Source organism: Chionomys nivalis, chromosome 3 (genome assembly GCF_950005125.1).
Source record: "Chionomys nivalis chromosome 3, mChiNiv1.1, whole genome shotgun sequence".
NCBI lineage: Eukaryota > Metazoa > Chordata > Mammalia > Rodentia > Cricetidae > Chionomys > Chionomys nivalis.
The window spans coordinates 8,499,257-8,523,577 of record NC_080088.1 but is presented as its reverse complement, the minus strand read 5'-3'; the positions used below and the strand labels follow the sequence as shown (position 1 = coordinate 8,523,577).

The window sequence follows — 24,321 nt, the reverse complement described above, 5'->3', positions numbered from 1 at the left end:
TTACAACACCTCCGAATCCACTGCCACCTACGGCTTTCATTAGCAGACTGTTTACTGCCTCCTTCCCTGTTTGGAAGAGCTTAAGTAGAACCAGGCCTCTACCACGCCTGGAAGGACTCCACCCGGCTCCGCCGGCCAATCAATGCTCTCGCCAGCAGAGAAGAGCGTTTGCTTGCACAGCTCCCCTCCTACACATCTAGGCTGGCCCTAGGCCAAGGCAGGACCATGCTGGGAGCCAGCCCTGGGAGCCAGCACAAGGCTCCAATCCCTGGATCCTGCCTTGGTAAGAGGAGACTGTAGAAGAGGGGCAAAAAAAAAAAAGGATGTACACAATAAGCCAAGAGCATATGAATGAAAGAAAGGGCGTGGGACAAAGTAGCTGAATGCTTTCGTCAGGGGTCCTCCACGTAATCCATATACAAAAGAGAAAAGGGGGTGGGGGGAAGAGAGAGAGAGAGAGAGAGAGAGAGAGAGAGAGAGACTTGAAAAAAACAGATAAGAGGAAGAAGGGGCGGAATGGCAGATAAATGATCAATCGCTTTGTCAGCTACTAACTGAATGTATTAAAAATGCCACCGAGTATCCATATCCAGGTCCCGTTCAACAGTCTAGGAGTTCAGGAAATGGAAGACCTCTGGGGATGGCTCAGGCGGCAAAGCGCTGTTCAGGCAAGCACTGCACCCAGGGTGCCGTGCAGGGTGTTCAGGACCCTGGCAGAGGCCAGCCTGGTCTACAAGAGCTAGTTCCAGGACAGGAACCAAAAAACTATAGAGAAACCCTGTCTCGAAAATCAAAAAAAAAAAAAAAAAAGAAATGGTCAAGGAAGAAGCTTGCACCTGTCATTGTTGCACGGTGGAGACTGGAGGAGACCTGGAGCAGCCAGTCAGGCCAATCAGTGAGACCCAGATGCAGTGAGACCTCACCTCAAAGAATGAGACTGAGGGAGAAATCTAACTCGACATGTCTCCACATGAAAGCATACATATGTGTGTGCATGTGCACTTGTGTATACACATCAGTGTGTGTACATATAGACACACACAGAGAAACACACACACAAACTCACATACAGACAAACTCACACAGAGACAGACACACAGAGACACACGCATACACAAACTCACACAGAGACACACAGATACACACACACATACACAGATAAACTCACACACAGAGACACACACACAAACACACACAGAGAAACACACACACATACACAAACTCACACAGAGACACACAGACACAGACAAACTCACACACAGAGACACACAGACATACATACACACACACACACACAAAATCTCTGTCATTACAAGGATCAAGGATTTGAACCTCTTTAAGGGAAGCAAACTAGTAAGTAGCCAAAGGGAAGAAAACAAGCAAGAAGCCAACAGCAAGCAAGCCAGCAGGATGATCCTTGCCTGATGAAGTCTCATTCTGGGGAAGAGGTCATTCTGGCAGGAGAAACAAACAGGAGAAAGTCACCCCAGCACCAATGAGGAACTAGGAGGGCAGACCTACCAATACCCCTGCTGTGCTGAGGGCGGGGAGCGGGGTGCTGTGCCACTGCCTTTCAGCCCTTGATCAATTTTCCCCCATTTTTGGGTTTTTCGACTACTCTGGCATCTTGATTTTTAAGTACTTAACGGGTGTTAGGTAATTAAGCGTGCGGCACTGTTATCACTCACGGCAGCCCTGAGATCATGCCCTATGAGTCTTTAAATTTGCCTAAATTAATTTTGCTTCAGAAAAAAATCCCTATTTCTATGCAGCTAGCTATGAAAAGTCACCCATTAGAAGTTGCTAACTCTTCTAATTAGTCTAATTAGTCTCCCCACACCTGTCAGGTCGGGAGAGCATCAGAATTAAAGGGATTCCTAAAATAAGAAAAAAACAGCTGCTTATGCCAGCTAGACCTTGGTCACTGTGACGAGCGGACTGAGAGTCAGCTGTGATGGCACACACCTGGGAGGGACCCCAGCATTCCAGAACTGAATGAGGAGGACCCCAAGTTCCTCCTCCAAGGCCAGCTTGGGCTGTCTGGTAGAATATTGTCTTAATAAAGGAAAAGAGAAATAAAGACATACAGAAAAACAGACATAGGATTCATTTTGGCTGTTTCTGGAGTTCTAGCCCACAGTCGGTGGCCCATGGAAGAGGAAAACTGCTACCTCATGGCCAAGAAAACAAAAGAACAATGAAAGCAATGACGGCAGACGTGTACTGGTCCTCGGCAAGTGGACACCCCATCACCAAAACACTTCCCACTGGGGAAGCCTCCTAAAGATCCCATCTCAATAGGCTGTTCATGAGAACAAACCTTCAAGGCATGCCTTTGACGGGCATTCATCATCCAAACCATAGCAACAGCCTTCCAGCTCCACCAAGAAATGCTTTCTCCAGGCCAAGGCTGCCCAACAGATACATAATTTTAAACTGTCTAGTAGCCACACTTAAAAAATTAAAAACATAAGTGGAATTGAATAATCTATTTTATTTACCATTGTGAATGATAAATATTATCACAGCAACATACGATCAATACTAAAAGTCAGCAATAATGGGTCCTGCATTCTCCCCTTTCTTACTAGGTGTCCTGGTTCAGTTTCCATTGCTGTGATAAAACACAGACCAGCAGGAACTAGGGGGAGAAGGAGTTTATCTGACTACCCTTCTTAGACAACCCAAGACCACCTGGCCAGGGATGGCATTGCTCACAATGGGGTGAGCCGTCCTGATTCCATCAGCAGCAGGAAAATGCCCCACCGGCCAACCACAGGGGGGACTCCTCTACTGAGGTTGCCCCGTCCCAAAAGTGTCAGGTTTACAACTGACAGAAAGGCTTTGAACTCAGCCTGTAGCTGGCTCTCAGACGAGTGACCACAGCAGCCAGAGAGCTACAGACCATCAGATTGTGATGTGCAGCCCAGAGAGTCAAGGTTAGATAATAAATTGCTCAATACAGGATGTGTTAGGCTTTTCCTTAGCACAGCCCCTAAGGCAGTGGTTCTCAGCCTCCCTAATGCTGTTCCTCATGTTGTGGTGACCCCCAAACATAACATTATTTTCTTTGGTATTTCATAACTGTAATTTTGCTATTGTTAAGAATCGTAATAGTAATATCTGTGTTTTCCGATGATCTTAGGTGATCCCTGTGAAAGGGTCATTGGAGCCCCAAAGGGTTCCTGACCTTTAGAACTGCCCTAAGGAGACAAAGAGACGTTGGGTCTATCTGGAACAGCTGCCTGGAATAAGGAGAACCACCCCAAGAGCTGAGTTTCAGATCCAAAATTCAACACATTTAATGTAATGGAAAATACAAGGAAGACATAGAAACAGAGGGAGGAAGAAAGAGACGTCACCTCACAGTGTGAGAGGCCATATTGGAGGTGACAGCAAACACGTCAACCTCAAGAGTGACACCCAACTCTACTCTCAGGCGCTGGCTGGAAGAATTCTGCTTTACTAATCCACCGCTCCTCACCAACAAGTCCTTAAATCATGTACGGCTTTTAACTGAGGGAGCAACTCTACCTGACAGGAAGCTAAGCTCCCTGGATTAGTGGTCTGGGCTCTGCCTCTTCCCAACACAAATCAGACGAGAGTCTACAGCAGGCACTCTGGGAACTTAATTTATTCCTATCTGATCAAAACATCCGTTTTAAGTCTTGAGCCATCCAAGAGTTCTGGAAGGGTAACTGCTGTTCGAGTGGGAACATCTGGTCATTTTCCTCAGTGTCCTTGTCATTACCCACTGATACCACACGGTCTTCCCACCCCACTGTCCTTGTATCATCTCTGTTGGTGATTTCCTGGTTGTTCTGACCCAAATGCCTGACAAAGCCTACTTAAGAGAGGAGGGGTTTACTCCGCCTCACAGTTTGAGAGTTCAGTACCTTCTGGCAGGGAAGGCATGGTAGCAGCAGGGGAAGTGGCCAGTCACACCGCATACAATCAGGGCGCAGAATGCACTCTTGCTTTCTCTCTTTAGTGCAGGAACCTCGGTCCATGAGCCAGTGCCCATATTCAGGGTGGGTCTTTCCATGGCCAGAGATATGTTTCCATGGTAATTCTAAATCTTATCAGGTGGACAATGAGGAACCATCATACCTTCATAAATCCAAAGCATATACAGATGAGCTCAGACATTTTGGTATTCGTGATGCTCGCGGGCAAGAGTCTTCACCAAGCCGCATGGTGGGCAAGAGTCTTCACCGCGCTGCATGGGAAGATGGCCCCACTGGGAAGAATGCAAAGCTCTGAGCACCTTGAACTGCCTGTGGGGTGCTTTGGGGGAAACCCTGCACACACACAGAGTCCAGTTTTTGTCCTTACTGCCTCCGCCTCACAGTTCAGACCCTCTCCAGGATGGTTTGTGCTAGCAGCGGAGATTCCAAATAACTGGCCTGTGTTGAAGCTTTCCACACAAGCAAGAAGGGACTGCTAACTTCATGGGTCCCCACCATACACCATGCCTGACAGGGCATCCTCAGGAATGAGCTTAGTCTCACTGCAGTCCTTAGGAGCAGCTGCCCAGCCCCTCAGGAGGTAAGGAAACGGGATCCTGAGCAACGTCACACATGATTCAAGTTCCTTATCTAAGACCTTCAGCCGATTCCTTGTGTAGAACTCTGAGCTCTACCCAAGCTGTTTTCCCAGTAAGTACCTAAGTTAGACACAGTAAGAACTGTGGTAATAACAAAACAGAGCAAACATAATACACCACAATGATAAAAGTTTCACAATTGTACTCTCTGCTTCTCTTCGAAGAGCCAAGACAGCTATCATCCTCAGACCATGGCCAACTACAGGTAACTGTAAGTGTGCCGTGTGAGACCTGGAAAAATGGATGCTTGCTGCATGAAGCCAAACAGCACAAACTCAGGCAGCCTTGATCACAGGTCCGAGTCATCATCCCCCTCTCCCCGTCCAACCAGGGCCTTCATCATTCCCTGTGATTATGCCTGCACAGGAGAACAAGTTGTGTTTGCAAACTTCAAGAACACACGGTAAGCTACCTACCCTGGAGACCAGCAAGAAGTTCTCCAGACAGTTTGGGGCTGTTAAAGCTTCAAAGGCTTACCCAGTACTCCCAAAGCCCAACACAGCCCTGTTCTGCAATCTGCCACTCAGGAGCTAAGAGAGCAGGAGATGAGATGGAAGGGGCAAAAGGAGGGCTGTGCGGCAGGGCTCCCTGATGGGGAGCCACAGCAAACTGGGACCCAGAACGATACATCTGACGGGGTTTAGACACAGGGCCGACCTCTGCAGGGAGGACACCCTCGGGGGTCAGGGCAAAGTGTCATAAAGGACTTGCCACACAAGCAAAGTGAACTGGTTTCCTATGGCAAGAGCTGGTGTGATCAAGCACAGAGGTAATCCTAGCGCTGGGAAGGCTGAGGCTGGAGGATCACAAGTCTGAGGGCAACCTGAGCTACATAGTGAGACAATGTATAAAAATAACAAAACAAAATGAAACACGAGTCTCACATTCTGGACACCAGGAGTTCAAGATGTCCCCAGGGCTGCACGCCCTCTAGAGGCCATAGGCAAAACGCTAACCTCTTCCAGCTTCTGATGGCTTCTTGTGGACACCACCACTCCATTTTGGCCTCCAACTTCACATGTCTTAACGAGTCCATGCACAACAGAAAGAGAGAGAGAGTGTGTGTGTCTTTGGATTTAGAGCCCACCACTTCCCAGTGGTTTTCTCTTAATGAATACACTTACAAAGACCCGATGTTCAAAGGATGCCACACTCACACCTTTGGGAGCAGAAGGGGCTTTGTAAGCGATATTACTCAGTCACTACATGGGGCCTGGAGAACGAAGAAAATGATAAAGCCTAAAAAAGAGCAGGAGCGGAGAGAGAGAGAACACAACGTGGTCCCTGCAGGGATGCCCTGCCTTCTGAAATCAGACACCAAAAACAGATTGCACACTCAAACGTGTGTGATCCAAGGATTTACAGGACTGACCCAGAGACGCAAGACCAGGGTTCACAATGATGAGGGCAAAGTCTCCTGTGTGCACTTCACTGTGTGACTGGTTTCAACGAGATTCTGTGTATTGGTGTTGTGTTTTTATGTGTGACTGTACACCACACGTGTTCTCGGTGTCCTCGGAGGCCCCGGGACAGTTGGGAGCCACCACGTGGGTGCTGAGAATTGAACCCGGTTCCTCAGCCAGTGCTCTTAATTGCTGAGTCATCTCTCCAGCTTCTACTATTTAGCTTTTTCCAAACAGAGGGAAATTAAGAGGACAGGCTTTGGAGGTGAGAACTACAGGTAGGTGAAACACAGTCACGAGCCAAAAGAGGCAGACACAAACAGGGGCAGGCCCGTGCCGCACTGCGAAGCATGGGAAGAACACAGACTCCCTGCACACATACATACCGCATACACTACTGCAGCCCCGCAAGATCCCATCACCTAGCAGCATCGCAGCCGTCAGAACCTGTGCCAAGTGCTCTATGTCGCTGACTGATGTCACTCCCACTTCTCAGTACAGCTCTCTGTTCTTAGACACACGACTATATAAGCTGTGTCGTTCCCTTATGATCAATTCAAAAGCAAACCTAGAGTGCTCCACACTGACTTGGGAATTGTCCCTGAGACCACACTGATGGGCATTTCTAAGGCTGTGGAGTGTCTCTAGACGTAAGTCTGGTTCCACAGGTGTGCTCCACTCATAAAAATCCATCTGCTGTATACTTTATAGACATGCGTGATACTTAATTTCAATACTTTTCTTAAAAAAAAAAATAAGCCAACAAAGACAGGCAATAATGAGGCACACCTTCAATTCCAGCACTCAGGAGGCAGAGGCGGGTAGAGCTCAGAGTCTGAGGCCAGCCTGGTCTACAGAGCCAATTCCAGGACAGCCAGAACTACACAGAGAAACCCTATCTCAAAAAAAAATATATATATATAATTCACTGTAGCATGGAAATGGAACCAACTTAGCTGTCTACCAAGAGATGACCAGATATTAAAATTGTGCTACCTTTATACAATAGAATTTTATTCAGCAGTAAAGAAACACGAAATTGCAAAGTTGGAAGGACAATGAATGGATCTGAACTCTTACACACACGGAAGTGACCTAGACTCAGAAAGAACTCGCATGTTCTCTCTTGCATGTGGACTCTAGATTTCAAAGTTCACACGTATGTGTGTGTATAAGTGGGTGTGAGTGTGGACTTCAACTATGAAACTAGAGAATCTAGAGAGACCAAGACGGGGGGGTAGGAGGGAGACACCAAGGAAGGGGAAGGGCGACAACAGGACGCACAAATCATAAAATCGGGAGTGAGGTTTCGGAGGTGGAGGGGCAAAGAGAATCAAGAAACCAATTCTATTCAAAAACTCTCACAGTTTTTTTTTCCATGCTGAGTAAAATCAATTAATTAGGAGCTGGAAAGATAGCTCTTTGTACTTGATGCTCTTGCAGAGGACTTAAGTTCCATTCCCAACATCCACCTGAGAGCCCAAGACTGTAGCTCCAGGGCCAGAGGATCTGACACCCTCTTCTGACTTCCACAGGCACCAGGCGCACATGTGGTATGCATCCAAAATGTAGGCAGACACTCATAGACACAAAATAAAAATACAATTTTTAAAAATAAATTTTAAAAGCTAAGCAATGTATGAGTCAATACTGACTTAAAGCCTTCTGCCTGTCTAATAAAGACAATACTGCCCGGTTCAGAGTGCACATCCTATCTGGGGATGTCAATCACTGTCCTCAAGCATGTTTAACACCATGTGACTTCATGGAAAAGTACACATAACATGCTTCCAAAGAGCTCTGGTTTCCCCTGAGTGTGTACAAGGCCATGCTTTCACTAGTGCTGGCCCAGGTTGCAACGGCCGAACTCTTAACTGCAAGCAAGGGGAGAGGTCCCTGGAAATATGGCTCTGTGTTTATAGCTGAAACAAAAGCCAAAAATGGGTTTTCCAGAAGCCGTGGGTGGAGGAGGGGCAGGCTGCCATATTGAGGCAGCATGCCCACAACACCCCAGAGGTCGCTTGTCCCAGCCGCCTACTACGCTGTCCTGCCATGGAAACACCAGATTTAAACAGGTGTCGGAGCAGTAAAGGGGCCCCACAAATGGGAAGTGGAGAGATGTACAGCTGGCGAGAGAGTGAGGGTTACAGACCTAAGTGGTCCCCAGGCTTCCGGAGCCTGCTCAACTTCACCTCGCACACACTTAAGCATCCATTTGCCTCTGAGAGCACACACACACACCCCATATATAAAACCTCTCAACAGGAAATTTCTTCCATTCTTAAGTGGTCTCGCCTAAATAAAATACCTTTGACAGACCACTCTGAGCTATTACATTGTGTTAAATGAGAAGAAAAAGAATGAGTTCCTTATTCTATAATAAAGTCTGCTCAGCAGAGAGGAATCACGTGGCCACACAGGGCTGCCCAGGAGGATAAGAAAGAAATGCAAAGGAATGAGGGAAAAAGTGGTCTTGACACACACACACACACACACACACACACAGAGAGAGAGAGAGAGAGAGAGAGAGAGAGAGAGAACTAGACCGAGCTTTAGGGATAGCCCAACCCAGCCCGGGTCCACCCACACAGTGTCACCGGAGGACAACCATGTATATCATTGCATCTAAGTTCTGTGGACTTCTGCACACCATAGACTCTCTTGGTTCTCTACTGTCTCATCTGCAAAATGGACACTTCTAGAAGATGTTTTAAGAAGATTTATTTTAACTTATGTCTGAGCACAAGTGTATGGCACGGGTGTGCAATTGCCTGGGGAGGTCAGAAGAAAACTTTGAGCCCCCGGAGCAGGAAGTGCTCTTAACCACTGAACCATTTCTTTAGTCCCTTAAAGATGTTTTAATTGTGGCCTGTACACAGTAGTTAAAGGGCCCACAACAATGGAGTTCAGTGGAGAAAGGCAGCTGCTCTAAAGAGCGGACCTTGAATACCACTGCTAATGTATCCATTACTTCCCTGTAGAAAGGACTCCTGATTCTTTGCCCGAAACAAAGTAAAAAACGAAAGGAAACATTTTATCTGAACATCTCATCAGCTCACCAAGAATACACACCTGCCCTCCCACATTCAGCCTGTCTCCATACATTCCCCTCACCAAGAAGCTCTGCTTCACCTCAGGACCAGAGCAATGGAGCCAGCCAGGGTGGAAATCTCGTCATTCTGTGAGCAAACCAAGAGCCAAAACCAACGGTTCCAGCATTTATCACAGCAACAGAAGTCCAGGGCACTCAGGTACAGACACACAAAGAAACTGGCAGGAGCTCTGGAAGGCAGTGTGGCAGTTCAAATCAAGGACCAGCTTAGGAGATGGGACGAGCTCCGATGCGGAGCCATGTTAAGCGTCCATGAGACAGTGCTGGTGGCACAGAGAACCATTTGGCACAGATAGCACATCCAGGGAAACTTCACCTGGGGCTGGAGGGCGTGTAAATTCTGGGGAGATGACTCAGCAGACTAGCACTTTATCTGCTGGGCCATCTCAGCATGGGGATGTAAGTTCGCTCTAGTCAAAGTCAGGCAGGGGGTACATCTGTAACCGTGCTTGGGAGAAGGGGTTTGAAGGAAACATTAAGGCCCAGATGTTCTCTGGCCAACACGTCAAGCTCAGTTGAATGAGAGACCCTGTCTCACAAAATAGAGAGAAAGAGAAAAACCCAAGGTCAACCTCTGGTCTTCACACAAGCATGTGGGAGTGAGCATACCTGAACATACGTGTGTACACGTATGCATACATGACACACAAAAAATTAAAAGAAAGCAATAGAGAGAGAGAACTTCAAGGAAACAGGCAGGTGGTAATGGCACATGACTTTAATCCCAGCAGAGATTAAAGAGAGGAAGTGGCAGCTGGATCTCTGTGAATTCGATCGAGGCCAGGCTGGTCTACGCAGAGTTCCAGGACAGTCAGGGCTACATTATAATAGCCCTGTCTTGAAAAACCAATCAATAAATAAAGACTTTCCAAAGAATCTGAAAATAGAAACTTTAAAAGTTAGAGGCGAAGTGGCTGGAGAAATATGGCTCAGCGGCTAAGAGCACTGATTGCTCTTCCAGAGGACCTGGGTTCAATTCCCAGCACCCACATGGCAGTTCACAACTGTCTGAAACTCCAGTTCCAGGGGACCTGACACCCTCATATAGACATACATACAGGCAAATACCAACGCACATAAAATAAAATCAACAGAATACAAGTTAAATATGGAATTTTAGCAGAATGACTAAGTCAGTGACCAACTCAGTGGAACGTGAGATAATTATAAAAGGCAGGAGGAGGAAAATGGCTGCATCACAGGTGGATGGTACAGGGTTCCAGGAAAAGAGCCAAAACACAAAGCTGCCCCTGTGAAGTTGCAAGTGAGTATAAAGTCAGAAAAAATAAAGATAAGGAAAAAAAAAGAAGTCAAGAGCAATCATGCTCCTACGGAAGGAATGTAGATGAACACTCCCCCATTAATGTTCCTTATTGTTCTTATTAATTTATGTCATTGTCAAAAACATTTACAGAGAGCAGACAAAGTACCTGAGCCACCACGTCCTTATCCAGTAAGCCCTGCTGACCTAGGTCCACAAACCAGAGGGAAGGGAGCCTCGTCAGAGCACGAGCTGCGATGTGTTCCTTTCCACACTCAGCCGTTCTCCCACAGCCCTCTCTGCCCAGCCTAGGCACGGACCATGACGCCCCTACCATCCTCTGCCGCTGCGGGATGGTGCTCCAGCCCATGTGAACTCTTTCTCTCTGGGGCGGGAACTCTGCTCCCCCATCTCTACCTGTCTCCGACACACTGACACTCTCTAACACCCTATTATTCCCTACCCATTAACTTACTGCCCAGGTTTTCTGCAGCCATCTGCAGGCTGGGCTTCGGCTTGAGGGCCCGAGCATTCATAGTGAACAAAGTCTAGTCGCAGCTGGGTTCAACCCAGAAGCAAAGGTGTGGTTGTATTTGTGTGTGTGTGTGTGCGTGTGCGTGTGTGTGCGCACGCGCGCGCGTGTATGTTCCCTGCTGGCCTGCCTGGTTGTTGCACAGTCTCACACTTCCCCCTCAGATCTACAGGCTGCCCGACTCAGTCCAGCATCTCATTTACCCGAGTTGTAGGCTGCTTACCAACTAAGAAAGCCGAGAAAGGGCAGTTCAGAAACCGGAGGCAATTCTGGAGAAAAGCTGAGATCACAGAACACTGTGTGATTGGAAACATGAACGACAGATCGGTGGCTTTGGAAAAAGAAAGGAAGTCATTGGCTCTGTGAGCTCAGCACACGTCAGGGTCAAGGACCTCGGGTGGAGAATGATCAGAAAAGGTCCATCAGTGGGACTGATCCTGCCATTTAGATGTGATCACCAGGCACTTCTGACGCCCCCAGCCCCCACTCCCGTCCCCAGCAACCTCTGTCTCCCAGAGCCTCTATTGTTGAGGAGTCTTGGCCATTAATCCCCATGTGTAAATGGACCGCAAAGAAGAAAACACAATTGGGGAAGTTTCTGATAGCTCCACCCACCGTCACCGGACACGCATACTCCAACCTGTGACTTCTCTGATTGTCAAAGTCCCATTTGTTTTAGTCTTTATACAAATATCGAGAAAAGAAAAGTACCACACTTCAATACTTCAAACACGAAAATATATGTAAAAATATTTACAGTGAGTATCTTCCCATCTGACATAATAAAGAGAAATTGTAGTGACTCAACATACTCGTGAGGAGGATAGGAAACACTGATAAAATGTTTTTGGAAGACTCTCCTAGGCAAAGGAAAAGAATGGGCAAACAAATGAACACACAGCATACATGAGAAAAGGAGAGCGAGCCCAGGTGATCAAAGACTGTTAACCTGCTGGAGATCAGAGAGCTCTTACATCAAAGGAGCAAACTCAAAGACAGCCCATCTGGAGCTGCAGGTCAGGAGACTAAGAAACAAACTTCAGCCATGTCCTATTGAAGCTGCCTTTCAGAATTCCACAAAAGGCCTACTCCAAACTGGGAAAAAAAAAAAAAAAAAAAAAAAAAAAAACAAGAAGCAAAAATAATACATAACCTTACTATTGCTTGAGGGATTTACAAATCCTGTCCCGGCCACCAATTCATTAAAGTTGTCAGAATGCTCAAAGGAAGAGTGCTCACTCAGCATGCATGAGGTCCTGGGTTCAATTCCCAGTCCCACCAAAACATACAGACAATAAAGTTGTGTGACCTGGGTGCTGCACACCTATAATCTCAGCACTTGAGAGACGGGGCAAGAGAATCCAGAGCTCAAAACCAGCCGGGGATATTTTAGTGAGGGTCAGACTAGCCTGAGCTATACTGAGGGTCCACATCTCAAGGACCCAAAACAAGAACATGTTGCCAAACATAACGAGCCACAGAATTCAGGCTCCCAGAGGCCTGTGAGTCTCCTGTTGGGGCTGTGGGCTGTGCCCAGCGATACTGGCAGCCACTAGATCCCTCTGCTGAAAAGAAGAGCAGGCCAGGTGGGCGAGGGTGGCACACGCCTTTAAACCCAGCACTCGAGAGGCAGAGGCAGGCAGATCTCTGTGAGTTCGAGTCCAGACTGGTCTACAAAGTGAGCTCCAGGACAGCCAGGCCATTACAAAGAGGCCCATGAACTCGCTTCTGCGGTGGGAGGGAGTCACAATGCTGTATCTTGGGCAGTTTAAATTCGGGGGCCACTGGCAAGGAATCACTCCTGATCCTCTCACTCACTCCAACAAGAGCCAAGAACTCCTCCCGGTACACAAACAGGCTTAACTAGGCTAGCTGTCTTCGGCAGGACAATTCCAAGCCCCTGACACCAAGCCACACTTCTGCAGTGGAACCCCACCTGCCAAAGTTCTCCCCTGAAGAATGCCAGCACTGTAATGTAGCATAGGCTGCACAAACCCTTTAAGGCTACCTGAAATCGTTCAGTGCAATTGGTGAGGGATCAGAGCCAAGGCTGCAGGCAGGTAGATGCAACCCCCAAGTTAAAGTCATCAACTGCCAAAGAGAGAAAAGGAGGGAAACAACATGGTCAAATCTTAAATCTATTTTTAAATAATTAATTTGTTAAATTGCTTAGTTAAGTGAAAACCAGAGTCACGCAGTCTTAATTTTTTTTTAAATTACATTGAAATGTGAAAGTTCAACGGATATAATTGTGGCATTCAAAGTATAATTTCTAATCACTGAATTCAAGATGAGATAATTACTCTAATATTCATAAAACTTTTCTAAAATATCACAGTAGACCTTTGAATGGCACCCAGAACAACTGGAAAATATTTCCAATGCTCAATGGACGGCTTATGAGGTGGGGCAGTATCCTCCTCCTCCGCACAAGCAGAGCAGACAAGAAGGCCAAGGACAAGCTATCCATGACACAGCAGTACTCTGCAGCCATGAACTGAGGGACAGACAAACAATGAAAAAGAGACTGCCTAATTTTTAAGAACTTCCCACCATTAAAAAAAAAAGTGACATTCATTTAATTCAACACAAAACAATAATAAGTCAAAGGAGATGTAGCAAAAGAGCTCAACTAGGGCCAGCCTGGGCTACATAGTGAGCTCTAGGTCAACCAGGGCTACGTATTGAGACGATAGATAGTAGATAGATAGATAGATAGATAGATAGATAGATAGATAGATAGATAATAGATAGGCACATACATAAATAATTGAATGAATGAGCAGAAATTAAGAGCAATCAACTGCAAATATGAAGAAAGCACACTACGCTCCCTCCCTACATAACATGTTAAACATGTTACTGTGACTTTGACAACACTTGTGGAGCTGGAACAGTGCACAAAACCATGCAAGAGAGCTTGCATCTGTGACGCCCTGGGTCCCAGCGTACGAGCTCATGCACAGGCATGTGCACATGTGCGTGCAGACACATGCGCGCGCACATGCATGCACACACAAGTACACACGCATGCGCACACGCACACGCACTGTATCATGTCTTTCCAGGGGCACAGCTCCCACCTCGGCATGACCATCCAGACGTCACATAGTTCTTTGCTGTAGGGACTGTCCTGTGCACTGCAGAACACTTAGAAGCATTTTTTTCCTTCCTTTCCCTTCTTGTACCTTCTCCTCCTCCTCCTCCTCCTTTCCTCCTCCTCCTCCTTCTTCCTGCTAGACACCTTCTAGTAGAGACAACCAAGCGCTGTTTCCACTGCCAAATGACCCCTGGAAGCAAACTGGCCATGGCTGAAAATCCCTGTCCTGATATTACACACACACAAATCTAAAAGCCAAGGCTGGAGAGATGGCTTGGTGGTAAGAACACTTGTTGCTCTTCCAAAGGACCCAGTTCAATTCCCAGTACCCACTTGGTGGCTGATGACTGTACCTCCTGTCCCAGGGTGCCCTCCCCTTGCCTCTGTGGGCGCTAGACACACATGGTGAACAGACAGACATACAAGTCAAACATTCATACATGTAAAGGAAATAAAGAAATCTAACCCCCAAGAGGGATCATCATAGACAGTCTATTTTGCAGATATTTCCTTCAATTCATTGAAGGCTTTTTCATCTCTGTGTATGTGTATGACACATATGTGTATATAAGTGTGTGTGCCTGGTGTGTCTGCAGGACCCAGGCACACACACAGCATAGAGCATCTATGGATGTCAGAAGGCAACCTTGGCTTTTGGTCTTCACCACCACGCCCCCCCCCCCTCGTCTCAGGTTCTTTCTTGGGGATTCAAATGTAGGTCCTCACATTCGCATGGCAAGTGCTTCACCCACTGAGCCATCTTCCCAGCCCCTGAAATACCTTCTAAAATAAAGTATTAGTTTTTTTCAGTTTCTCTGCAGAGCCCTGGTTGTACTGGAACTCATGATGTAGACCAGGCTGGCCTCAAACTCACTGAGATCCACCTGCCTCTGCCTCCCGAGTGCTGGGATTAAAGGAGTGCACCACCACAGCCCGGCAAGCATTGTTCCTTTTCATTTTATTTAATTAATTTTATTTTAATTTTATTACTTCAAAATATGAATGTTTGCCAATGCACTTCTGCTACCCACATGCAGGTGTGGTACCCTCAGAGGCCACAAGAGGGCGTCAGATTCCCCGGAACTACAGATTGTTGTGAGCTGCCATGTGGGTGCTGGGAATGGGACTAGTAGCCAGGCCTTAAGGGCTACTGAGAGGCTGAGCCACCTCTCCAGCCAGTAAACCAGCATTTTAAAATAAAATGTTTTCTATGAACCTTAACACAACTTTTAACTTAGTCACACAAGTAGAATTAAAGGACAAAACATTTTTTAAAAGCATACACCCAGTAATCCATCCCACCTTGGACAAAATTATGACCAAGGAAACATGTTTTGTTTTGTTTGGGGGTTTTGGTATTTAGAGGTTTTTTTTTTTTGTTTGTTTTTTGTTTTTTTGTTGTTGTTGTTGTTTTGTTTTGGGTTTTTTTTGTCTTTTTTTTTTTTGAGACAGGGTTTTTCTGTGTAGCCCTGGCTGTCCTGGAACTCACTCTGTAGACCAGGAAGGTCTCAAACTCACAGAGCTCTGCCAGCTTCTGCCTAGAAAGTGCCAGGATTAAAGGCGTGCGCCACCACCACCCAGCTTTTGTTTCGTTGTGTTTGTTTTTTAAACATGTTTTTATTGTCAGTCTTGAAAAAAATATGCAACGGATATCATCAAGAAAATTAAACCATCACTCACAGAATGGAGAAAACATACAAATCATGTCAGATCAAGGGCTCATGCACACATCCCACAAAGATGGGTCAGGGTGCAAGGAAGGAGCTCACCCAGATTCCGCAAATGAATGAATAAATGAATGATAAAGAAGCCGTGCAACCAATTAAAGACAAAGATCAAGGTGAGGAATCTGGGCAGGGTCTGGAGAGAAAATACATAATTAGCAAGAAGACACTCTGCCTGATCAACAGAGGGATGCAAATCAGAACCCGGAGGAGCCACCTCTCTCTCCAGATGGCTTTTCATCAAGACCCAGAAGAGGAGCCTTCAAGGATGTAGAGAAATCAGAAGCTGAGGCCCTGCTGCTGGCAAGGCGAGCCAGTGTGACCCGGTAGATGGTGTCTCCTCAGAGAGGTCAGAAGAACCATCACAGAGCCGAGCAGCTCCCTGCCTAAGTTTTTGTTTAAAAGTACTGTTAAAACAAACAGTACACTACGGCCATAGCCACGAGCGTTGGCCGCAGCATAAAGGAGGAAGTGGCCCTTACGGCCATCCGCTGAAAACACACAAAACACACCATATCCGACTAATGGAATATTATCCATTCATAAAAACGGATGAATTATACACACATGCTGCCACAGCAATGACGCTTAAAGCACAATATGCTGGGGTTCAAGAGACAGCTCAGCCGATAAAGCGTTTGCCACACAAGTTTAAGGGCCATTGTTGGTTCCTTGGCACTCACATAAAAGCCCACCTGTGACAGCTAACCTGCAATCTCAATGCTCAATGGAGACAAAGGATTCCCCAGGGCAGGCTGCCTGGCTGGACTACCCAAAGCAAGCAAGCTCCAGGCTCAGAAAAGACTTGGCCTTGGTTATACATGAAGGGATAGCCAGGCGGTGGTGGAGCACGCCTAATTTAATCCCAGCACTTGGGAGGCAGAGGCAGGTGGATCTCTGTGAGTTCGAGGCCAGCCTGGTCTGCAGAGCGAGTGTCAGGACAGACTCCAAAGCCACAGAGAAACCCTGTCTCGAAAAACAAAAACAAATGAAGAAGAAGAGGAAGGAGGAGGAGGAGGAGGAGGAGGAGGAGGAGGAGGAGGAGGAAGAAGAAGAAGAAGAAGAAGAAGAAGAAGAAGAAGAAGAAGAAGAAGAAGAAGAAGAAGAAGAAGAAAGAAGAAAGAAGGAAGGAAGGAAGGAAGGAAGGAAGGAAAGAAAAAGAAAGGAAAGAAAGAAAGAAAGAAAGAAAGAAAGAAAGAAAGAAAGAAAGAAAGAAAGAAAGAAAGGGATAAGTGGTCAAGGAAGACACTCAATATCAACCCCTCTGGGCTCCTCACACACACATCCCTACACAGCTGAATGCTCATGATCCCACCCATACACACACAAACACGCACGCACACGCATACACAAAGGCAAGAAGAATCATGCTAAACCGTACACAATGGCACACATTTGTGATTACAGCACTAGAGAGGCTGAGGTGAGAATGTCCTGAGTTGGAAGACAGCCTATGCTATACAGCTCGTGGCCTGTGTTCCTGAAAAGTGATATGAGCCAACCCAGGAGGCCCCAGAGACCATTCCCACTGTAAAGTGTCACCCCTGGAATGTCGCCAAGCACACACACTCATCCCATGCAGCCCAGGTGCTGAGGGGTGGATGAAGAGACTCTGAGCCCAGTGTGGTGCACACACCTGTAATTCCAAGAGTCAAGAGGATCTCAAGTTCAAGGTCAGCCTGGGCTACTGAGCAAGAAACAAACAAACAAACTGGGAATATAGCACCTCACAGAACAGATAGAGACAATGAGTTCTGAAGGAAGGCCTGGGAAGGCCAGGCCTGAGATCCCTCCCCCACAAACCCTGGAGCCTTCCAATAAGTAGGGGGGCAGGAACGGCCTGCAAGGCAACCAAGCTTCCCTCAGGGCCACTCACACACCAGTCCAAACAAGACAGCCCCACCCCTAGCTCTCCACCCCACCTACTCCTTTTCCACAGACCCCAGACCTGCAAAGGGAACATTCCAAGACTGGGCCTCATCCTGACAGGCCTGCCCCCTCCCACAGCTGCCCTGCCAGGTTTCTGGGCCCATTATCACCCCTGCAGAGTTGGCACAGGAAATCTGGAGCAGGAAGTAGACTTGATCTGTGTTTACGAGGTTCAGGGCTCGAAGGAAGATGGGAAAGTGGCAGGGGGAGGTGGGAGAGGTCCCCAGTGGTGGTGGGCTTCACAAAGACAGCCTGTGTCTGCAGGATATCCTGTCTTCCCACATGGCCATAGAAGTGTGCTTTGGGCTTTTAAGGCAAAGCAACTGACTGTCCTTAGCCCAGCATCCCTTCTACTCCACATCCATCCCAAGGCAGGTGGGAGCTCACCGGCTGCTCCAGTCCTTCAGCCCTCCCTTGCACGCGTGTATACCTGCAGGGGACAAACTAGTTCCAAGACCTCCTCCTGCATGGGGACAGTTCCAAAGGAGATTGACTAATGGCTCCATGATACAAACACACACAGACACACACACATACACACCATGTCTGTTCCAACATATACAGACCCATTCTAAGTTTAACTGTAAACAGACACGGTAGGAAATTCACAATAGAATGCGCTGAGATTAAAGGCGTGCGCCATCATGCCCGGTTAATGCTCACCTTCAATCCCAGCACTCAGAAGGCAGAGACAGACACATCTCTGTGAGTTTGGGTCCGGCCTAGTCTACATAGTAAATTCCAAGACTGCTAGGGCTTCAAAGCACAAAAACAATTTGTCCAGGGGTGTGACTTAATAGCAGAACTCAGCGTACGCAAAGCCTTGGGTTGGAACCCAAGCACTTCACAAGTAAATAAATAGAATAATTGAAACCAATGCTTTAATAAAGGTTATTTAAAACGTAAGACTTTTCTCAGGTATGACATGACACACCTGAAATCCCAGCATTAGGGAGGATGAGGCAGGATTATGGTGAGACAATGAATGAATTCAAAGACGTCCTGGTGCCGGGCGGTGGTGGCGCACGCCTTTAATCCCAGCACTCGGGAGGCAGAGGCAGGCGGATCTCTGTGAGTTCGAGACCAGCCTGGTCTACAAGAGCTAGTTCCAGGACAGGCTCCAAAGCCACAGAGAAACCCTGTCTCAAAAAAAAAAAAAAAAAAAGACATCCTGGCACACTGAGAAACCACATCTCAAAATAATGATAGCAGTAATAACTTACAAATCATTTCTAGAATACAAGACTTGATGCTTTGGGACCATAATTAGCAAAGAGTAATTGAAACTGTGGAAAGTAAAACTGCAGATAAAGGGACAACGCCAGTCCCTGCATCTTCAACAATGCCGTCCCCCACGCCGTCCTCCACGGAGGCAGAAGATGGAACAAGCTGGCAGTTTGGGGGGGAAGTGTTTGGTTTTGCTTTGCTTTGTTATCTAAACACTCCCCCCTCCTATTTCTACTTCCCAATTTAAAATGTCCCAGCAGAAAGCACCAGGCACTTTTCATATCATACTTCAGTTTTCCTAGGTTTCAAAAATGCTGAGATACCCACCCCCACGCCTCCCACCTTGACCTAAGTCCTGATGTACAGGAATTACAGGAAGAAAGCTTTGCGGGAGGACCCAGCCCGAAAAGACCTTGGCCAATTCCGAAGCGGAGGCTCTACTCAGCTGCCAGTGCCTCCCACAGCTTCTCCATGAATCATCACTCTTTGTTTAACCCCCTTCAAAGCAGACAACCGATCTGCCCCTGTAACCCACCTTCTCATACCCCGCCAGCAGCGTACCTGCTCCCTAGCGCTCTGCATCTACACTGTCAGCGAGCCCAGGCCTCTACTCCACTGCCTTGCAGAGTACGTGATGACTGGGAGAGGAACTTCTCCAGCTAACAAGAGACCAGTGAGGTGTTCTACAAGGATCTACCAGCCCTGGAGGAATCCCTCCTACCGCCCAAACGTTCAGCCCAGGCCCCTGCGAATTGCTTAACGAGATCCCTGAAGACCAAGGGAACAGAGAAAGTCTTATGCTAGATGGGTGTGGACGAGGTGCCAGGGGTGCCAGAGGTTGGGAAGGGTACAGAAGGGGAAGCTGTGCCTAACTATTAATGTGCTCATTCACACTGGAACATTGTTTCCCATCTCGGTCTGCTCCTTGCTGGGGACCATCTAATTTCTGAGCGCCTCTTTTATTTTTCTTTAATATTCTCAAGTAAGTGATGTGGCCTCCAATGATGTTAAAAGACCCTCTTTGTTTCTTGTAGCACAGAGTTACATAAAATAGAACACCGACAGAGAGGAGGCTTGAAGAAATTGGGATGGGAGACAGAAAGACAGCCGTGGCCTTGGAGATCTGATTTTACTGATCTTTTATTAAAAGTGAATAAATCCACAGAAAACAAAAAGGCATAAAAGTCATACACTGTTCCTGTTCCCTTGATTTAGAAAAGCAACTCTGTGTGTGTGTGTGTGCTTGTATGTGTGCGCACACGTGCACACGTGTGTGTGTGTGTCTAGGTGTCCAGAAAGTCTAGGATTCTCACCAACCTCAGAAATTTTGGGGTGAGAAGTTGGGACCAGCACAGCTTTTCCACTTGGCTTAGATGAAGTTAAAGAAAGGGGAGAACTCGCAAGAAGCCTTTGTCCTAGGGCTTTGGATGAGCACTGGAGTGTGGTTAAACTGTCAGCTAATGAGATTTCCCAACCAGGCTCTCTTTTAAGTTTAGGCCCCCAACTGATCCGATCCCTGGGCAACAGCAGGAGGGTGAAGTATAGGGCTTCCGCATCCCAAAGAGCTACAGAATTCTCAGGAGAGTTCCGAAAGGGTTGAAATCCTTCCCAGGAGTGGAACTTTAAACAGGTTATCGCGCTGACTAATAGGTGTCTAGTGATGATGCTGCCTACCAGCCTGTTCACTTCAGTGGCACATGGGGGCTGGGGGCAGTCATTCTCCATTTAGGTTGACAGACATGGGGTTGGGGGGTGAAGGGGCAGTGGGGGGTGTGCAACTGTGGGGAGGAACTCCTGGAACCTCTGGGCAGACTGCAAGTCTCTCGCCTGGGTTTTGTTTGCCTGCTTGCTTGCTTTGGCTAGCAAAGGCCTCCAGGGTCTACATTCATAGGATGTGATGGGGCGCCTAGCTGAATAATTTGCCCCAACAACCAAAAGGGTTTTAAAACTAGAAGCATTTCTTCAATGATACCTTAAAGTGTGCCTGAGTTTTTTTTTTCTTTAACTATGTGATTATGACTTGTTCTTTGATTTGGCTTTTTTTTTCCAACATGAAACTGGCTTCTGATGTTTACCTAGAGAAAATCACTGGTGAAGGGCCAGGAGAACAGGAAACCCAAGTCAAAACACACTGACACTTGGAGATACTCAGTGAAATCAATTCTCCCCTTCTACCTTCCCTGCTTGGACGGCCCCCATTCCCAGGGCCAAGTCCCTCGATTCAGCGATAATTACTTAGCAACTTCAATGTTTACCACCCAGTCCAATTCTAGAGCCTAGTGATGTTCCAAACCTTTACAGCTACAAGACATAATTTAACTTCCCCCATACTAGGAAGTGTTCCTTCCTCCCTCCAGAGAGCCCTTTGTTCAAAGGGCCCTCGTTCCCAGGACTCATTGCTTTGTAGGCAGTTATTGGTTGAACGGCAAAGGTTTCCCACATGGATGGGTTTTTCCTCCTCCAGGCCCAAAGTCTGGGCTTGACACAGCCTTAAAGAAGAAGCAAGGAGAAACAACTAGAACCCAGTGAAAAGTCACACACATAAAAGAGCACCGCGAGGCCGGGCGGTGGTGGCGCACGCCTTTAATCCCAGCACTCGGGAGGCAGAGGCAGGCGGATCTCTGTGAGTTCGAGACCAGCCTGGTCTACAAGAGCTAGTTCCAGGACAGGCTCCAAAACCACAGAGAAACCCTGTCTCGAAAAAACCAAAAAAAAAAAAAGAGCACCGCGAGAGATTAGATAAGAATAATTAAACCTGCCGGGCGGTGGTGGCGCACGCCTTTAATCCCAGCACTCGGGAGGCAGAAACAGGCGGATCTCTGTGAGTTCGAGACCAGCCTGGTCTACAAGAGCTAGTTCCAGGGCAGGCTCCAAAACCACAGAGAAACCCTGTCTCAAAAAAAAAAAAAAAAAAAAAAAAAAAAAAAAAAGAATAATTAAACCTAAGACCAAGTAAAACAAGTCCTTTCGGGTTTGAAAAGCGGAGTCCTTGTGCCTTGTATAATGTAAGGGGATAGAAGAGAATTCCAAAAAATGGAAGAAGAGAGGGTGCTCCTCTCTGTGTGAAACAGATTTCCTCTAAGACAGGCAACAGAACTTCAGTGTTCCCCGTGTGACGGTCTCTGTATCACTCAGTCCATTTACACTGTCATTTCATTTCCACCACCAGCCCTCAAAAGGAGCCGCATCTCCACTGTACAGACGCACAAACTGAGGCTTTGAGAGATTAAGTTGCTCTGCCAGGAATCACCCCGTTGGTAACTGATACTCAGCAGGAACTGGATGCCCCGACTCTTTATGACCTCAGACCTCTCAACCTCTGTTGCAGCTTTCAGAGTGTGTGCCAAGTCAGCATGCACGGGACAGACACCCGAACCGAGACGCTCTGACACCGGGATGCTGCCCAGCTGCTGCACGGGACCGCATGGGTACCACAGAAGCAGACATGGATTGCAGTGTTCCCAAGGGCTCGCGCGCGTCCTTCAAAACCTGTCAGCCACCACGCAGAAAAAAGACAGATCAGATTCTAAGTCTATCTGACCCTGGAGGATGGCCAGAAGATGCGACTAGAAAGGGACACGCGTAGCGAGGTCCGCGCAGGGACAGCCCATCTTGAACCAGCTGGGCCAAAAGACATCAGCTCCTCTAGGTGCAGATCTCAGTGAGCGGGGCGGGGCGGGGCTGGTGAGAAGGCGCAGAGTCAGGTCTTTTCCCTGAAGCTTTGGGCCCGAGACCTGGGGAGGAGGCGTCACCTGAAGACACACATCAACTTCTGACTCGTAGGGGGCAGGCGGCAGTGGCCCGGCCTGAGAGCGTACCTCTCGTCCAATGGCGAGGTCTGTAAACAAAAGCGGGCCCCACGCGCGTCCCCAACCCGGTGGCCAGCCTCACGGTGCACAGGCATCGGAGAAGCAGAGAAGGAGAAGAGGACCAGACCCGGATGGGGTCCGAAGCGCGGACGCAAAGCAGAGCCCCACCACCTGGACCAGTCATTGTCTGGCCATATGTAGGATTCTGCTTTAAATGCCCCCTCCCTAGCCCACCGCAGGTCCTTCGCCCTGTGTGCCCGCCCCTACGGCTCTCCCGCGGTGTGCCCGACCCGGAGTGCAGCGCGGATGACCAAGGTGAACACCCGGCAGGGTTGGCAAAGGGCCAGGCCCGTAAGTGCCCAAGTCGGGAACCGTGACACACACACACTGATAGACCCAGGCACACACACGCACGCCCTCCCCGAACTTGATTAAAAATCAGCCGATAAATATATAGAGATGAGGCCGCCGCAGGTCAGCGCTGACCTCCTGCTGCCAGAAAAATCGAATGCCAACGTCTGGACGCTGTCACTGCCATTCGGCGCCAGCACCTGGGCTCCGCTGTCTCGCCCGGTTCCAGGTCGCTCCTTTGCACGAAAGAAATGTGCCTTCCCTCCCCAGATCACCACACCTCCCAAGTGTGTGCACACGAAAACAATACAAGCAAAGCCCGATCTGGGGGAGCTAGGACCCACCGGGAGCTCCAGTGTGCGAGAGATGGGAGTCAGGACGTGTCCGCCGTCCGCCACGGGCACTACGGCTCCAAGCATTCTCATCGCCATCCCTCGTGGAGCCTCTGGCCAGCCGGCCCGCCCCCCTTAGGCCCGCGGTACTCACCTGTGACGTTCATTCAGGATCTCGGTGACCCGACCCAGCACAATGCGGGGCCGCCGGGCCCCTGGGGGTGCGGGCGCCGAAGCGTTAGCCGCGCTGCAGATCTGCGCGCCCGACGGCAGCGGCGCTGCTCAGCCCTTCGGCCCGCCCGCCGTCTGCCAATGGGAACTGTCAGGTCTCATGGGCCAGCGGCCTCGGGGGCGGGACCTCGGAAGCCCGTGGGAAACCGAACTCCGATTGGAGCTACGGACAATCGCTCCGCCTCCGGCCAGCCAATCGGAGGCGGAGAATATAGGAGCGGGGCGTTCAGAGTTGGGCTGGAGACTGACAACAGGCGCACGCTGGATACCTGAGCGGCATCCGGCCCCGGCTGGAGACTAGGGCTAGAGCGATGCTGGCGTTGCACACTCCCGGGTGCTATGACACGAGGCCCAGGCCATGCAGCCCGGAGAAACCCCGGCAAGGATGGCGAAGTGTGCAGGCACCGGCCACAGCCAAGGAGCCCTTAACAAAGCAGCTTCGGGAGGGCCGGCTGGCCTCCGCCTTCTCCTCCAATAGGTCCATGAGGCTGCCTGTCACCGTGCATAGGTGGAGGTGGCCAATGACGTGCACGAATGAGTTGGGGTTGGCGCGCGCGCGCGCGACTCGGAGGCAGTGGGATTGGTCGGAGGTAAAGAATTTTCCTGCTACCTAAGGCAGAGAGGAGGAGGGGGAAGAATGGGAGAGGAGAAGAGCCAAAAACCTTGTACCTGTGACACGTGGTCTAGTTTGGGAGGCACGTGGC

General features: G+C 48.6%; 1 protein-coding gene across 3 annotated transcripts in view; it reads right to left on the bottom strand.

Moving 5' to 3' along the window:
• Positions 1-23,680, bottom strand: part of Tiam1 (TIAM Rac1 associated GEF 1) — a 353,183-nt gene extending 329,503 nt beyond the window's left edge. For all 3 annotated transcript variants that reach the window (XM_057763555.1, XM_057763556.1, XM_057763560.1), the window contains exon 1: positions 23,541-23,680. The gene's annotated coding sequence lies outside the window, so the exon portion shown is untranslated. The remainder of the gene's footprint in view (positions 1-23,540) is intronic.
• Between the last annotated feature and the right edge of the window lie 641 nt (positions 23,681-24,321).